At 43.6% G+C, this 15,775-nt stretch overlaps 1 protein-coding gene across 1 annotated transcript in view; it reads right to left on the bottom strand.

Moving 5' to 3' along the window:
- The window catches only part of TRAK1 (trafficking kinesin protein 1), a 137,764-nt gene extending 129,563 nt beyond the window's left edge, over window positions 1–8,201 (bottom strand). The window contains exon 1 of the mRNA XM_086742853.1: window positions 7,968–8,201. The gene's annotated coding sequence lies outside the window, so the exon portion shown is untranslated. The remainder of the gene's footprint in view (window positions 1–7,967) is intronic.
- Between the last annotated feature and the right edge of the window lie 7,574 nt (window positions 8,202–15,775).

Here is a 15,775-nt window from a genome sequence, read left to right as displayed (position 1 = left end):
TCTAACCATTCTATGATTCTATGATAAATGAAATCTCATTTAGTAAATAAAACCAGTCATAGAGAACTTAACGTTCTCTATGGAAAAAGGATAGCATAATACATATTCAATAGCAGGACAGTAGAGACAACCTTGGGACAAGACTGTATTCTCACAGATAAGTGTGGTATCTAACGTTTCTCACTCTTCGCATTTCAATAGATTTGGATGTCTTACAAAATAAGATTTTTGAGAAAGCCATTATGGAGTAAAATTCTAGGGAACAAATACAAGACTAATCAAAGGTTACCAACATTTCAGACAATAAGAAACAGCACTTTCAGTTCAGATTGCTTTATACTGAAATTTATGGCTCTCATGTCAGCCACAAGTCCCTGGGCCAAACCATAACGTGCCTACCTACCACCTGACAAGATTACATAACCCTCAGGAAATACAGCCAGAAAGGGCTGGTCTTGCTGTGACCTTCACACATGCCCGTTTGCAGAATTCATTATAGGACCAAAGCCTCTAAGAAGGTAATGTTTTTGGTATACACTGATCTCCACCCTCTCCATAAATACCTGGAAGTGATCGTATTAGCAGAACAAAACAGAAGTCTACCACTCCTTTCTGAAAGCAGTGCAATTTGTGACTACAGGAGAAGATCTATAATAAGAAACCATAATAATCAGAAAGATTTATTTCCTCCTCCTCTCTTCACATCAACAGTGCATGCCTCCTCAGAAATACAGCTAGTATGATCAGTCATAGCTGCAGACAAAGAAATTCCATTCGAGATAGGTTTAAAAGACAGTCTAAGCACTTAGACATTGCTCCAATGTCTTCGAGTTCTGCTCATTTTACAGCCACCACTGGGACAATAGGTTTGCATGGATTTGAACTGCAAGGTTTCTGCTTACAGCAGAGGAGTGAACAGTGCCTCCTTGCGAAGCACGCAAATGTGCAGTATCTGATGGTCAAACTAGGCTTTTTGGGACTGGTAATGTTGCTAGTAATACAAGATCCACTTATGCAAACATTAAAGAGAACTGTAAGTGTAAAAGCCTCTATTTCCCACAAGCAGCAGACATCAATGTAATTTTTTAAAAATATCCCTCTCAAACAAAACTGTACTTCATTATTCCCTAGGACACCAAATTATGGCTGCTGTCAGGTGATAATTCATGCAGACTCCTCACTTGTGTGAAACTAAAGTCCAATATGACATTACCAGCACCTGCCTTTAAAAAGGAGAATTCATGTGAACATACAATACAGAAGGGCAGTGATTGGTTCCAATTTACAGTAATCAACTACTCTCCTCAAAGTGGTACACATTTCAATATATCCACAGTTTCATTCCTCCCCTCCAGACTATGTGTGTTTCCACTGTATGAACATTTTCCTAACCTTTGGTTTCTATTAAGATGGGATAAAGTCAACTCAGCATTATTTCAAACTTCACTGAAAACTTACAATAAGAAGTGTTCTCATGTTTTGTTTGAAGCACCGGAACTGTTACACAGGGGAGCAGTGGCAGGGGGTGGTTCTTACATTTTACCTTTAACAGCTGTAAGACAGGTGGCAAACTACTAGATGAGAGGTGATCCTTCCTCTCTACTCAACACTGGTGAGGCCACATCTAGGGTACTGTGTCCAGTTCTGGGCTCCCCAGTGGAGTTAACTGGAGAGAGTCCAGCGAAGGGCCACTAACACAAAGAAGGGAGATCAGAGCATTCCTCCTATGAGGAGAGGCCGAGAGAGCTGGGACTGTTCAGGCCAGAGAAGGCTCAGGGGAATCTCATCAATATGTATAAATACCTGAAGGGAGGGTGCACAGAAGACCGAGCCAGGCTCTTTCCAGTGGTTCCCACTGACAGGACCAGAGGTGATGGGAACAAACTGAAACACAGTAGGCTCCCCCTGAACACCAAGAAACACTTTTTTACTGTGAGGGTGACCAAGCACTGGCACAGGTTGCCCAGGGAGATGGTGGAGTTTCCATCCTTGGAGATATTCAGATGTCTGAATCTGAACACAGTCCTGGGCAACCAGCTACAGGTGGCCTTGCTTGAACACGGGTGTTGGACCAGACAACCTCCATAAATCCCTTCCAGCCTCAACCATGCTGTGATCCACCAAACACAAAGTGGCACACCTTCCACAGAGCTCCCATCTTCACGCAGGACCATAAAGTCAACTTTGTTCTTTCACAGCACATTGCCTGCAAATTCCCACAAACACAAACTCTTAATCACTTTATATTTCTCTTCTTTGTACTTTCTCTCAACAGTCATTTTCATCCTGGTGTTCACTGATTTGCTTAAAGGGTCTGCAAAAAGAAACTAAGGAAATAACTTTCACCTGCTTTACTACACTCAAAAGGTATTTGCAGACCTCCTGCAAAGGTACAAGAGATTCACAAACTAAAAGCAGTAAGGGGAACAAAGTTACTCTCTTAATAAAACCTCTCACTTCTACTTTCTAAATCCTTCAGAACATGTCATAGAAGAAAAGTTTTTTAAAAAGAGGGAAAAAAGGGGGTGTGGGGGGGAAGAAAAAAGCATGAGCAGTTTTCACATGGCTATTTCATTAGGAAAGTAAGATCTCATGAAAAATACCTGGATGACTCTTCCCCAAGGTAATTACAAACACATATAGAAGTCTTAACTTGGATCAAAACACTTCAGGATGGAGCCATAAGCTTATAGTTTCAATAATCAAACTAGGTCACCCAGTTATTCTTTCTGGTTTTACAGCCTATGAAGAAAAACATCTACCTGCTGATGTTACAAAACCTAAGGAAAAAAAGCGCTGCTGATTTTGTACGAGTTTTAAAAAGGGAAAGCCTTTCCAAAGAAGTCTGCTAAGAACAAATAAGTGAAAAAAGCAGAAGGAAAACAGTCTTTTTTTTTTCCCTAAAGTTAGTTCATATTACTTTATAAATTTAAAAATCACATTGGTTTACAAATTAAGTTTTGAGGATCACATTAGTCATAATATAGACTACAATTTGTGGGCATCTTGCTCAGGAAGGAGCACTCAAACGTAGACTGAACTGAATGCATAATGAAAATATTCAAACTTATTCTTAAGTATATTCTCATTCTGGATTATAAAGGACAATGTCTGTGTATAGCCTAAGAACATCAGCTAATCAGGATTTCTCTCTTCTGTTTATACAGGTGCTGGGAGTCAAGAGTATTCCATAAGCACACAAAGATGCACCAGGTTACTGTCAGCCTCGGCACTAGCATCTCATCTACCAACACACAACGGGTGTTGGTTATACCAGAGCTTAGAGGGCAGCAGTTTCAAAATCAGCTTATGCTCACTGAAGACTTTCCCTCCTGACACCAAAGCTTCAGCCACTTACTCCTATTGCTTCATTTGCCTCACTGTTAACAGCTGCTCAGCTACCCAGAGGATCGGCCATCTGATTGAAAATTAACCTTAAAAATAGTTCTTGGCTAAGTCATGCATTTGAATCCCACCACCATAATACAGAAAAGGATAGAAGAGGGAATCCACAGCCAGGGGAAAATTTGCTCTACTAGGCAGCACTATGGTCTTATGTCTAAACAAGCCAATAATGAAACTTCACAAGAACTTTAAACGAAGCTCTTCTCACATTTCCTTCCTTCTTTCTATTTCTCTGACGGCTACAGTGTTCTGAACTTCCGCTGTAAATACAAGCAAAACCAACAGAGCTCCAATATGTATTAATCCCTCGGAATACTTAAAAACACACACAAAAAACCAGGCACACAAGGAAATACAGGTAAAAGACTAGCAGCGTAATTTGGGTTTACAGCATCTAATGTACTGCAAGGTTAGACAATCCTGTCCAGAGAAGCTGTAAGATAAGGCAAAGAATTGACTCCAGCACAGTCACTAACCAATGTAACTAAAGCAAATCTGCCAACATAATTGAATCTAAGAATTATCTCTAGGCTAATCTGTCTGTGCTATCAATAAGCCTCTTAGCTGGACAACCGTAAGTAGATGACTATATAGCATGACTTTCTGCACTGTAATCAATAGGCTCCAATAAAATGAGAAATATTGATGAATCAAAGTTCAAATAAAGGACAGTTTTAGACAAATAATATTAGTAGTGAACTCCTGAAATTTATTTAGGAGACATTACATTATCCACTACAAAGTAAAATAAGAATGCTTGTAAACTCACACAGCTATCTCAGTCAAAAAGCCTACATTAACAGGAAGTTAATTCTCAAAAGTTTTGTCTCTCCTAGTAACACTGATCCCACAACTGAATCCACAAAACCAAGTCCTCCATACAAGTGGAGCATTCCAAGGAGGCAATGTCATTGCTCATGGAGTTTTAATGACACAAACGTGACCCAGAAACATACCTTCACAGCACAGCCACTGTAGATCACAAAGCAGTTTTACAGTTCCAGCATTACAAAGCTTCATATGTTGAGCTGCCTACAACTGAGATGCAATAGCTGTTATTTAGTGAGCAGAAAGTATTTCTCCCATTTACTACATTTTTATGATAACTCTGAAAGCCCCTTGGTGTGCAATCACTACTGGAATCTACTCCTTTTAATAGCCCTTATGCAACACACAAGTGAAACTCATTCACAGCAGAAACAAGGACCAATATGACCACCACACAGGAAGATGCCAGCATGCCTGTGGTCATTTTACACACAATTTAAGTGTATTTATTCTTTCATCTTGATCTTGATGGCATCACTAAGCTTCCTACAGAGGCAGAACTGCAGTGTACAACTGGAAACATGGGTAGTTCAAATGAAAACAGAACCAGTTACAACAGTTCTCTGACCGACAGGATAAAACACAGCTCCTAATTCCATATTCTAGTTATTGGGACTTCCCATGTCATACTGGTCTGTCTGTTCATGTGTTGATATAGGAGTACTGTGAAATAAGGAGCACATGAAATCAAGTGACAGTTTTGTGAGGGTTAAAATGGGGTTGTTAAAAAAGTTACATTGATTAAGTACTTGGCCTGATATTGGAGGCTTATTAGAGGAGGCACCCATTTTTGCAAACAGAATAGACATTATTGGGGCAGGGAGAAGGCACCCGTTTTAAAATTTGAAATAGAGAACACACCATTTTTTTGCAAACTAACAAAAAACACTCCACCAGCCTTGACTTGAGTACCACTCATAACGGAGGACATCCAGACAACACATAACAAACCATGTCCCACCAATGCTACTTCTGAGCCTAGCAGCAGGAGCACTAAACCACTCCAATTATGGAAATCAAGGAACATTATGTTAAAGACTTTGGAAAGAAATAGATTTCAAACAAACATAACTCATACACTGTCTTCCTCCTTGTAATTCCCCCTCTCCCAAGGGAATTTTTAAGTAAGATAGGAAATAGGAAGAAAAATGCATACCACTTTTAGAAAGGGTGAAAGGTTTATTATTAACTTCTGTCTTTTGATATTGCAGATGTTGTCTCAATAGCACTCATTCTGAGAATTCTTTCTACTGAGCTATTAGGGAAAAAAAAAAACAAACCAAAAAATAAAACTTTCATTCAGCTTTCTGGCTATCATAGAAGACACAGTGGGAAGTTTCAGCATTTCTGCTAGTACTAACTTCATGTTTATACGGTGGCAACCGTAAGAAACAATAGTATTGCTCAAGAGCACATTTAAAACAAAAATATTTAACCTGTACTCATTTCTAAAACGCTAATCTCATTCTTCTATCCCAAAGCAGATTGGCTAGAATATGTCAAAACTCAAAATCCTCCAAGGACAAGGAAAGGTCAGGATCAAATTATTTCTACAAAAGCAGCTGCTAATGTTACAGGACACAGAACGCGTGAAACAGCAAGGAGCTCAGGCATGAGCTGCAGCAGAGAGGAACAACAGGAGTTCCAAACAGTTCCAGGCAAATCTTTTCCATCTGATCTTGCTCTCTGGTACACGCAAGTTCACTTACTCCCACGAACTCTCACCAGCATTCCACAAACTGATGGAGTGCCAAGTTAACAACCATTAATATACATGGCAAAACTTGCAGATCACATGCTGGTACTGCTTCATCAGTCAGGACTCTGGATTAAACAAGTCAGATGCTCAGAGGCTGCAGCAACAACTTCAGATTTCACTGAGATTTTATGCATACACATATCAAACACAGAACATCATGTATATAAATGTATGCACCTAATCATGTTAATGCTTCCTCAGCATACTAGTGTGCTACCCAGTGCTCTAGAACAGGCACCAAGCTCAGTCATAAACTACAAGATTTTCACTTGGTTAGGGGCTTTTTTTTTTTTTTTGCACTGTATCCAGAGAGACTGCTTATTTCTACTACTGTCATCCACCATGCAGTTAAATCCACTGGCAAGTGGGAGTTCATTCATGCAACTGACAGAAACTTTTGTTTTACTTCAACAGAAATTTAAATTCTATCCACACATACAGCTGTCTGGTCTTCACTTAACTCACTAGCTCACGTTAAAAGCTGAAAACTCTTGCCTTCCATTAAGGCTTTTTCCCCTTTTGTTTCTCCTCCCTTATAACGATGCTCACTGAAAAACAGAAAAAGTAATAGCTACAATGACGGCTTAATGTAATATTCTTATGTGCTTCTAAACCGATTTTCTTCTCTGTTGTCATCATAGGCTGCTCTGGCTCAATTAAAACAGGTTACAGTGCCTCAGAGGAGGCACAGCTTTGTGAATATGGTTCCTGGGCTGGGTGACAACACTCCTTCCTCCAGGCTTCTTACGGCAACTCCAGAAGAGCCCTGCTAGGAACAACTGTGTTAAACGTGGTTCACCTCCAGTACGGTCAGAAGCCAGGGCATTCCTTACAGTACATGAAACTGTATAACGCACAGCAGTGAAACAGGCACATATGGCAAACCGGTCATCCTAACCGTTGTTTGTTTTGGTTTTGTTTTAGCTTGTTTTTTTTCTGCTGTGGCTTTCCTGATTACAAAAAAAAAAAAAACACCCCGAAAACATTACACCCACGATTTGATCTCAGTGGACTGAAAGGTTCAAACGAGGTGACAGACTGGAAGACAGAGAGAAGTGCTCACAGAGGAGACTTCTCCCAAAGCCTGGGCAAGGCAGGAAAAGAAGCCTGGGCTCCCACCCTTTAACAGATGCTCCATTTTTTGGACATTTCCTACTGTTCCCTAATTTTACCTGAAAATAAGCTTATCTAAACATGAAGTTCAAAATCATCAGCTGCAAACCAAAGCAGACACTAAGATTTCAAACTTACAAAAAAAAAAAAAAAAACCCATAATGGAATATAATTGCTCATTTTAAATACAGGTATACCTCCAAAAGCTATCCATAATCCCTGATATTGAAGAAATCAAGTTAATATTTGTATGTCCCTCCCCAACGGCTATGAAAGCTATCTCTGTAAGCACGGGTCCTTCCAACTGACAACACCAACAGTTCACCTGTAAATAACTCACAGGCCAAATTCTGCAAGCGGTTCTTGACCTTCGGTAAAGAATTACACCCGACCCCCTCTCTTCCTTTAAGGGGGCGGAAGGAACAAAAGAGCACAGGCACCAAAGACGCAGCCGCTCCGCCTGCCCCCCAGCAACCCACCCGTGAAGGTCGCCCGGCCGCCACAGAGGGCTGCGAGGGGCCAAGGAGGAGGAGGAGCCGCTGCCACCTTCCTCAGCCCCCTCCGTTTCGCTTCCCGGGAGAAGGGAGCAGGCCTCGCCCGCGCAAACGCCACGGCACCGCCTCACTCCAGACCCCCGCCTCCCACACTCGCCCGCTCACCTGAGGGCGAGCGGGGGAGGAGGCGGCCACGCCGGTCCCCGCCGCGCTCCCGTGCCTGTGCGCGTTTCCCCCCCCCCCCCCCCCCAACTCCGCCACCTCCTCGGCCGCGCCGATCCGTTACCCGCCACACGGCCCCGGCGGCACGCGCGCGGGCACCTCTGTCCCCCACCCTCTTTTCCCCTCCTGCCCCATCGCGCACTCACCTCGCTCCGGGCCCCCCGGGCGCGCGCGCCGCCAACGGCAGCGGGGCGCGGGCGGCGGCGGCGGCGGCCCCGCGGGCCGGGGGAGCCTCGCTGCTGCCGGCGGCGGCGGCCACCTCCGGGCCGCTGCTCCCCCCGTCACAGTTCGCCCTCGGCCCGCGCCGCTGAGGGGCTGCGGCGTGCGGCGCGGGCAGAGCGCTGGGGCTGCTGTGGGCGGCCGGCTGCTGTGTCTCCCTCCTCCTGCCAGCGGCTCATGTGCCCTCCTCCCCGGTCTCCCCGCCCGGGCCGCCGCCGCTTCAGTTCCCCGCTCTCAAACAGCGCCCGGGGACGGCCACCAACCCCTCCCGCCGGCCGGGCGGCAGCACACGTGGGGCGGCTACCGGCCGCTCTCCTCGGCCGCTGTGGGGCGCCGGGTTCCTCCGCTCGCTTTTACCCTCGCCGCTGGGCTGGGCCGGGCAGAGCCGGGCCGGGCCGGGCCGGCTGGGCGGCCTCTTCGGGAGGCGGGGCAGCACGGACACTTCGGGGGCAGCTGGTGCTGCGGCAGCGAGGCCGTCCGTCGCCGTGGGGGCAACGGGAAGGGGAAGCGCCGGCGGCGGGGACCTCGGAAGCCGCTGAGCTCGGTCGTAACAGCGCTCCCCGCTGGCCCCCCTTCACCCCCCCGGCGGCCATTACCTCATGGCCCAGCCCCACCACGGGGGAGGGGCCGCGCGTCGCCCAGCAACCGGCCCCCTGCCGCGGCCCGGGCCGGCTGCCCTTCGCCGGTGCGAGGGGGGCTCGGCGCAGCGGGCGGCGTTTGCCTCTGCGCGGGGCGGGCTGAAGGCGGGCGCGGGCAGCGCTGTTCGCCACCGCTCATACCGATACCGCCCGCCTTGGAAGCCACTCACCACTGCTTCGGGCAGAGCTGGCTGGGCTGCCTGCGGCCAAACGCTCCCCGGTCTTCGGCGCTGTGGCTGCGCCCGGGCCTTCTTCGCAGAGCAGCCGGGACGAAGAGTGCCGGGCTCCCGCCGCCTCGACACGGCCGCTTCCCGCGGGATGTCAGCGGGCTGCTTCCCAGCTCGGGGAAGGTGTTGGGTCGGTAGCGGCCAGGCGGAGCGACCCGGGCCGGTTTGGGAGGAGCAGAGGGACCCGCCGCGGTGCAGGCTTCGCCGGGCGGCACGGGCCGGTCTGCCCGGCCCTTCCTCCCCCCGGCCCGGCCCGCCCCACCGCGGCTCCACGCTGGCCGGCGGGGCTGGCGCAGCGCGGACCCGCTCGGCTGTCCGCCGTGGGCCAGCCAAGGGGGCTGTGGTTTTGCCAAGCGTTTGGATTTCTTAGGGCCACCTTGGCCATCTGTGCTTTTGAATGACCTGGGCTGGTGCAGCCAGCTGGCTGCCGCGACGACCTGTTCCTGGGTTTGTCCCGGTGCATGCGAGAGCACTGAGCCGGGCAAAAAGGTTCGAACAAAACCCCGGCCAAGCACCCAGCCAGGCTGCGGGGACGCTGGGGGACAGAAAACCGACATGGGAATAGCACAGAGGGTCACAGTGAAAGTTAGACATTCAAAATATATGTTTCTTCAAGACTGGTAGAGAAACAAAGGAGAAGAATCTTGCCCGTGCCTTCTTGGGGGAAGAAAGTTGCAGTATGAGTGCAAGATGCTTTAGACACCAGAAAATCCCCAAAGGAGAAGACTTGTTATCATGTCCCACCAACAAACAAAAGCATCAGTCTGGATTCTTAATAAATGTAATTTTAAAAAAAAGAAACCCAGAGGAAATAATGACTTCTTATTTCTGCAGCTCTAAGAACTATTTGTTGGAGGAGGGTTTCATTGTCTTTGTTTACTGGCAGGGGAAGAACAGAATGGCCTTCAAGATTGCAGCTTGTAAGACAAAAAAGTTGCAGTCATGCTGGTGACAGGATTCCGGAAGTGTGGGATATGTGTTAACCTCCAGCGAGTGTAAATGGATTTGGGACTGAATAACCCATAAGAAGAAATGATCCAACACTTTACAGATGCAAACAAAGAGAATCACAGATGGAGATGCACTTGGGTGACAGAAAAGAGGAAACACATTACAAGGAGAACAGAGGATTCACAGGCACCTGCCAAGCAGGCATGCCTTTAGAGCAGATCCTGGGGAAGTGACTAAGGGTGCAGTTAGATGGGGCATGTGACTCAACCTAAAAGCTTGCTGCTCCCCAAAGGAGCAGGCTGCTCTCGCAACTTTTGTTATTGAGGAGCCAGGGGCTGACTCTGGTGCTTAGGATTCCTCAGTGAGTGACTCAGTTTACTAAGCTGCCAGAGAAATAACTATGTTTTTTTTTTTTCCTTTTCAGTTTTCTGACAGATTAGTGAACTGAACAGATTCACCCTAAGGTCATAAAAGTAGCAGGAGTGAGCACAAAGGAAGAGTTGAAACCATTTGTCTATAAGGAACAGGACCATCTCTTCAGTAACACTGCACTCTTAAAACATCTTGGTAATCTCGTCTAACTCCTCCCTAAAACAGAAACTTCATGTTACTGCTAGGCAGCCTAACACATAGGTGTCATTAAAAACGCTGGTACCTTCCACTTCTCATCTTCAGTTGAGTGCTCCCATTGCTTCCTTTGTGCCTGGTCTTGTCTACACGTGCCCCTGGGGTTAGCCAGTGAGCAAGCTAAATCAGGAAGCTTTAAAAAAGGATAGTTTTCTGATTAATTCCTGAAACAGTTAACAATGGAGTCAGATGAGTGACAAAGGTTGCACAAGAGAGGGAACAAGACTATGTGATTGCAAACAAGGAATTGAGCCTTTCAGTGGCAGCTGGGCCCTTGTTATAACACGTAACATAACCCCAGGACAGCAGTGAGGAGGAAGGGTCTGTACAGTGAAGGAGAAGTTGTTTTGAGGAACAGAGTTTGCTCTGTGCTTACAGAATGCCAATGAGAAGCAGGAAAAAAAAGCAAAGGTGGCTGTTAAGGGATTAAAAAAAAAAAAAAAAAAAAAAAAAAGGAAAGAAAGAGCTCTTAGTTCCACAAAACTAGAGGAAGATACAACAAAGGCATCTTGGAATTAGAGCCCAGGAAGAAAACCCAATGTTGAAAAAACCTGAAGACAGAAATTATGTGCAGGCATAAGGAAAAACAAGAAGTAGAAAAGTGAAGATCCACACCAACAACAGAGAGAAATAAGTCTACATGAATGGAGTCTTGTTGAGGAGAACGAATTGACCTGTCACATCCATGAGGAACAAGGATTTGAGACGTACTGCTGAGACTGAAAAGAGTCTTGTTACAGCGAGCAGAAGTCCCTCACGGTAGGAAAATGGCAATGATATGCGCTATTTATACACAAACACAGTGTGTGAGAGTACATCAGGGAGAGAACTTTGGGCTACAGGACTGCCAGGTGCCCACATGTAAGGTGTGTGTCTGCACCCTGGTCATGGGATACAGTAGCAGCTTTTTGGTGGTTGCTGCACCAAATGCTCCTTATGATTTTTTGTTGCATGGTGCTACAGTGCACATAAACATACTCTGTTGCATTCTTACCGCCACCTCAATTCATGTACTTAGCAATTCCAAAGCTGGTGATTGATACAGTAACCAGACACTTAAAAAAATCTTCCCCTAGATTTCTCATCTCTCTGTCTCTTAATTATCCTCTCAATTTCCCTCTCTCTTCTTGATTATCACATGATATTTATCACATTCATTCTTAATTGTTTCCTTGATTACATCTCTAGAAAAGACTTTATACTTCCTCCCTGCTAAATAGAAGACTTCTCAAATACGCTTTCCAGTGAGCACGCTGTTGCTTCTCTTGCATGTTCCTCACTTGCTGTCTCTAGAACTTCCGTTATAATCCCTGTATAATAATAAAAGAATACAATATTGCTTTAAAAGCATCTGAAAAATCAGTTTCAGAAATCTCTTGTTAGTTTGTCAGCTGAAGATCCCAATTGCAGCTATGATTGTACAGTAGATGGTTTTAATCTTGGAGAACAAGTGAAGTCCAATGGGCATGAACAAATGATCCAAGGAAGAAGAAAAAAAAATAAAAATCAGTAAAACATATCCCATGTGTGTGTTTCTGAATAGCTGTGTTGTGGATTTAAAAAGAAAGGAGTCATGGTGCTCCCTCTTCTTTTTTTTTTTCTCTCTTCTTTTTCCTGCTGATACGTGGTGTTACTGGCCCCGTTTCTCACACTTTTCTATCAGCATGAACTAAGAAATGCTGTAAGTCCTCTAAAGAATCTATTAAATGTCTGCATAATGCTGTCTATACAACATCAGGTTTAAATGGTGTTTTCTGTAAAGCTGTCATTGCTTTTACTTGAATATCAAATCACATAGATTCTTCTATGTTGTCTGACTAAGCATGTAAAAATTAAAAATGTGGGTAGCTTTGATGGATTTTTCTGTTTTTTTTTTTTTTTGTTTGGGTATTTTTTGTTCTACAACAAGGTATACAATGTTGTCTTTGCTGTAAGAATCAAATCAGCAGAAAAGCTTTTCTTGTTCAGGGCTCTGCTTCCTTCAGGTAGCATCAGCCAGCACCAATGCTTTCTCCTTCTTCAACTGCTTCTCCACTGGAAATTTCTTTCCTGTAAAGGGGCTGCATCTTTCAGGAGCAGTACTAGCTTATGGCATTGGTCTGAAGTGTTATTGTGAATGTGACTGAAGAAGAGCAGAAACATGTAATTTGAAAAAGAATACGAAGACAATGAGAGGCTAAATAAAAAAAAGTTAAAGTTTATGCACAAGCTAAAGCATAAACACAAGCAGAGGAGACAAATACAATGAAGATAAAAGGTCTTAAACAGAAAACTCATTACAAATGCCCTGCATAGAGGATCATATATAATAATTATGGCAAAAGAAAGCATTATTCCAGAGCTTACAGCCTGAAAAAAAACATTAAGAAAGCAAACAATGACTCAGATTATGAGTTTCTGCACATATTTGACATTAATGAAATGCAAGCTGGAATAAATAGTTTGTAAAGCTCAGATTAGCATTAGAAGTGAAGATAAGTACACAAACAAAGAAGAAGTTAAATGCAAGATAGTGGGATAATGATAAATGTGCTAGGCATGCATTTTGCATGAAACGGGGAGGTGGGGCGCAATCAAGCAAAGCCAAATGAAAATTACAGCGTGGAATGGTGATAATACCTTCAAGACATTGTGAATTCTAATCAGGATTCAAAGGATATCCTGAGCATACAGGCTGAATCTTCAGAATATGCAACATAAAAGCCATTGCTTTCAGCTGAAATGGTGAATCTGTATACTCAATAAGAAAGCATTTGATTCTTGCATGAGTTGAAACTGCTGTATGTATTTGAAGAACATGGGATGTCCTCCCAATGTTACACCTAGAACAGAAGAAAATAATTCAACCAGTACAGCATCTGCTTTACATACTACCTATTGCATTAAAATAAGGAATAATTTGAACACTGAAATACAAAGAAAGCATGGCTAATAATTGTAGATAATCTCAAAATTACATAAGCAGCATTGAAAAAGCAAAGATTTTGACAAGGCTTATTCAGCCTTCCTGGATGAACAAGTCAGTCATCGTATTTTGGAAGCCAGCAGGTAGGCTTTGGTGTTGACAATGCTGTTAGATGGTGTTAGTAGTGAACCTTGCAGCAGAAGAGTATCAGCTCTGCCAGCCAGCCTCACAAATCAGCACCAGAACTGATGATATTCAGGAATGTGACATGAGGAATGCCTGGCAGAAACTGTGGTAGTCCATGACAATTAACCCCATCTCATTAGCAGATAAAACTCAATACAAACACCAAAAAAAGAGAGGAAGTTGTTTTTTACTTCCTCATATATAGGGCAGTTGCTGACTTCACAAGGAAATCCTATGATTTTGGGAAGGTAAAAGTAGCTTTTAATATGCCAACCTTTAAAAGTATTAACTTAGAGAGTCTTATCATTTGCAGAGTATCTTACCACATCTCTTTCAAAACTTAGACATATGCAAAGCATTGAAACCATAATGGAGGAAGAGGCAACACAAGCATGCTATATATGTAGTATATGTGACCTTACAAGTTGATCCAGCAAGGTGAGATTTGGAGCTCTGTTCTTGTAAAAGAAACTACCACTAGTTTTTGGCTCATCAGTGAGAAAAACACATCGGCAAGAACTGTTTTGCAATAATGTTTCCGCAGTGAAAAGGTCAACTCTCTGATTGAGAAAACAAATTTCCAAAAAGAAGAATCTCAGAAGCTAGCAAAAGAATTTGAAAAATCATTGCTACTCCCAAATATCGGCAGCATACGAGTCTGAAACTGTAACATCTGAATTTATTTAATGACTTTGAGAAGGACCAGTGAATACAGCAGCCTTGTACCAGAAAAACAAGGTGGCTAAATCATAGGATGAGAACCTTAATCTTACCACAGAAACGCAGAAATAAAGAAAAACACACAAAATTTCACACACACAATGAAAGGATGTGCTAGTTTCAAGAGGCTGTTGGAAAACAATCTGAGAATGAAAACCACAAGATGAAGATGTGCTTATGTTCATGTCCATCATCCTGCTAAAATGGTCAAAGACCAGAAAACTGGCCTCATACCTCCCAGGAATGACAGAACTGTCAAGGCAAATGCAACATAGAAGTGTTATATATGAGCAAATGAATCATCATACTCAGGACACTGAGAATAGAAACTCTCTTGAGAATAGGGTCAGTCTGGAATAGAAAGAAACACCATGTACTAGCAAGATGGGATAGAGCATGAGTAATCATGATAGCTGGGAAAAAACCTAGCACACGTGGGAAAATAAAACAGAAATGTACAGCATCTTTGACAGGCACTAGAGCAAACTAAAGAACAGACCTTCTTACCAAAGGAAAACAAAACACGGAAACATACCTTAGTATTACAAGTTACCAGTCAGACTTTGGGGAATCTGGCAAAATGTCAGAGGCTTCCATAGCACCCACTGAGGGTAGAGCAGCGAAGTGTTTAAGCATTCCTGAACTGTGTGGTTTCAATCACAAGATCTCAGTTTACCTTAAATTAGATCATATATTTATTTGAGGACAAGAATTTGATTACATCTGACCATCCCATATAATAGCCAGGCAAATAGCAAGGCTGAGTTTGCTGTAGAGACTGCTAAGAGTATTGAAATGGTGCAAACAGCGGAGAGAGTATTTTGCATTCTGTTCTCGAATGTTGAAAAATATTCCCACAGAAAAGCTTACTGCAGTAGAGTACAATGCTTGAAGTCATGTTTGGTAACAGACTAAAGGAGTAACAGGCTAAAACAGTAAGAAAAAGGCCAAAGATAAAAGTCTTATAATTACAGCCCTGATTTGTATTTAGATTATTTCTTCAAGATAACTCCTGTACTAAAAGCAAGTAACTTGTTTGAAGAGGGAATTCCCAATTCTTATACCAAATCAAAGAGAAAGTTCTCTGTCTGGAGTATATTGAAATTGTGTCTCCAGATGATGAGAAAGACGCAGACATGTAATGAAGCTTCATGTATCAATAACCAAAAAGTGCCATAGTTCCTTACTAAGAGGTACTGGAAAAAAGAGTGCTATGAGTCAATGTGTCCCCCTGTGCTTGCTATTAATTACGCTGAAAATTCTTAATAATGAAAACATTTAATTTGAAAGCATAGAAGTCTCTGACTTGTTTGTTATTAAAACCTTTTTTAATGTTTCTTTCTGTACTTTGTAATGCTATTGCCACTATTACATGAAGATCTCAAAAGACTTTGTTAAAGTTCACACCATCTCACTACTTCAAATGAGATATTTATCCCCTTTGCACAAAACCAATCCCTAACCTGTACTCTTTCTGTTAA

This window comes from Chlamydotis macqueenii, chromosome 2 (assembly GCF_036417535.1).
Source record: "Chlamydotis macqueenii isolate bChlMac1 chromosome 2, bChlMac1.mat, whole genome shotgun sequence".
Lineage (NCBI taxonomy): Eukaryota > Metazoa > Chordata > Aves > Otidiformes > Otididae > Chlamydotis > Chlamydotis macqueenii.
This window is presented reverse-complemented; position numbering and strand designations above follow the sequence as displayed.